Source organism: Nannospalax galili, unplaced genomic scaffold (genome assembly GCF_000622305.1).
Source record: "Nannospalax galili isolate Female #2095 unplaced genomic scaffold, S.galili_v1.0 scaffold397, whole genome shotgun sequence".
Lineage (NCBI taxonomy): Eukaryota > Metazoa > Chordata > Mammalia > Rodentia > Spalacidae > Nannospalax > Nannospalax galili.
The window spans coordinates 3,459,253-3,462,197 of NW_008341879.1; positions in this window are offsets into that span (position 1 = coordinate 3,459,253).

Genomic DNA, 2,945 nt, shown 5'->3' on the forward strand with positions numbered 1-2,945 from the left:
TGTCTTAAAGGGTTTATGTGGAGTACAATATTGTATAACTCTATTAACTCAACGTAAACCTAATAATTTACAGCCAGTTTTGAAAGAGAAGCATCTTAGCTCTGGAAATTGTTATTGAATATGTCAATACTGTTGCAATGAAATGCCTCTTCTAATTATATGGTTATTAAATAAATAATTAAAAAAATAAAAATAATAAATAAAATATTTTTAAAAAAAGAAGTAGAAACTAAGAAGAGAGGTCTGTGGGGAAGCCTTCAGGCCAATCAGGAGGCAAGCCCTTGAATGGAATGTGGTACCCCAGCACCTTCCTCTTTCTTTCTGTTTTTTCTTCCTAGCTACAAAGTGAATGATTTTGTGCCACCACAGGCTTCTGCTATGATACGCTCTCTGCCACCAGAGAACTAAAAGGAATGTTTGCCTGCTGATGATGGGCTGCAACCTCCAAAATTGTGAGCCAAAATAAACCATTCATCTGTTTTCTTTAATGTGTATGAGTGTTTTGCCTGCATGTGTGTAAGTGTACCCATGTAGTGCAATGCCTGTGAAGGTCAGAAGGGGGTGTCAGATTCCCCTGGAACTGGAGTTACAGATGGTGGTTAGCTGCCATGTGGATGCTGGGAATTGAACCTGGATCCTCTGCAAGAGCAGCCGGTGCTCTTAACCACTGAATCATCTGCCCAGTCCCTAAACCATTCATCTTTATAAATTGATTACCTCAGGTATTTATTACAGTGATAGAAAGCTGACCAACATGCTCTCTGATGTTTAATAGACTAATGTGAATGAAGAGGACACAGTACCCCTGATGTTGCTGTTACTGTAATAGACAGTTTTTAATTGAGAATTCCAGGCATCATTCATTGCATTGCCTGGTTGTGAAGGGCTACCAGTGTCTCGTGAAACCCATTCAATAGATGCTGTGTTCTTGTCCAACTACAAGAAATCTTGGCCCTGCAATGCTTTGCATCTTCTCTGGCTGGCTGGGCTGAAGTAGAATCAGCCTGCTTATCCAGAATGGAGCCACTCTTAAGTGTTGTGGATTGAGAGGCAACAGGGTTTCCTGGATCACACACAGGTTCAGGCTTTGGTGTTGGGACCTGTGCCACTAAGTTCCAGTGTTATTTTGATAAGTGACCTCAAGAAAACCACAGTCTCTCTTCTTGCCATGGAGGAAAAGAATTGATCTATAGTAACCTCACATCACAAAGATGTGGGGAAGATGAATGCAGAATCTCTGGAGCTGCTTCAGAAGAGAACTCCATAGAGCACATAACTAGATCTAAATCTCTAAATAAGTCCATGGATTAGAAAGACATCCCAACACCAAAATCATAGGTGTCAAAATGCTATTTTACTTTAAAAATATCTCTAAGGAAAAATGAAGATCAATTACTTTAATATAATATTAAAGAGAATGAAATGAAAAACACAAAGATTATGGGCTGAGGGGAACCTTTGTGTATCTGTACTCTGCAGTGAGATGACAAACTGCAGGTGGTGAAGTCAACATACACATCAGATGGTCATGACTGAATAGACAAGATGATTAGATAGACTCCAGCTAGGTGGCAGCCTATGACTCTCCAGCTCTGCTCCCACTTCAGAAACATCAGTGAGAACAACTATTCATGCAAGAAAACGCCTTCTAAAGAGCCAAGGAAAGGAGGTAAAAGTTCACATTACCTGAATGTGGCTCAGAATAAGAAAAGAAACAGAGATACTCTTCATGAGTGGGCAGGAGAGGGAAGTGAGCACTGAACTTTGTCTGAGAACCCAATACTAGGGCCACCTGGGTAGAAGTAATGAAGGGCAGGCCTTTACAAACCTAGCAGGTACCAATAGACAGAACTCAAACCTTTCCTGGTATACTGGAAAATCTCACAGCCTCAGGCTTCAAGCTAGCTGTAGACACAGTATTTAAGCTGCTCCAAAGCTAGGGAACTCCCAGTGGTCCTGCCTTTAGGTTCATACTATCATCAACTGACCTCCATAAAATTTAGGATTATGATAGCGCCAAGCTTCACAGTTCATCAAGAGAATATATATTTTATATTCCTTTGTGTGTTCATGTAAACATATATATATATATATATATGTATAATGCCCAGCACTAGAACACACACACATACACATACATACACATACACACACACACACACACACACACACACACACACACACATATGTCTGAACAGAAAAGTAGATAGCTATACAGTAATTGTAAAGATTTAATAATGGGCAGATCATCCAAATAGAGCATCTGTGCTGGTTAGTTTTAACTGTCAACTTGACACAACCTAGAATTACCAAATAAAAGAGTCTCAATGAGGAATTTTAGGCTTGGTTGGCCTATGGGCACATCTATGGGGGACTGTCTTAATTGTAAACTGAGATGGGAAGATTCACTCTGAATGTGGAAGGCACAACTTTTGGGCTGTACCCTGAGTGGTACAAGATTAGAGAAAACTAACAAGAGGGCAAAAAACATCAGTGGTATGACATTGACTGTCCTTCTTTGATTAAGACCATGGAGTTCCTTCTTCTGGTTATTTACTTCGCTATTTTAGGCCTATATACCTGAGGGTAATTTCTCCTGGTATATCAGCCTAATTCTAACTGAATGAATGTCCGAATTTAATATGTGAGACTCATGTGATCCATGAATCCCATGGGGACTCTTGCCTTGATAGGGAATGGGCTCATTTTGTCATGGAGCCGAGCTCACCAAAGACAAAAAAAGCAACAATGTGGCTTTGTTGCCATCTTGGCTGGTGACCTCATCAAGATGGAGGCAACCTTGTAGCCTGGCCACCATCTTGATTAATGACATCATCAATATGGGGATAGCCATGTGACTTGGTCATCATTTTGATTAGTGACATCATCAAATTGGCATACCCATAAACCTCCTAGTACCAATGAGCCCTCAGGGTATCAGTGCT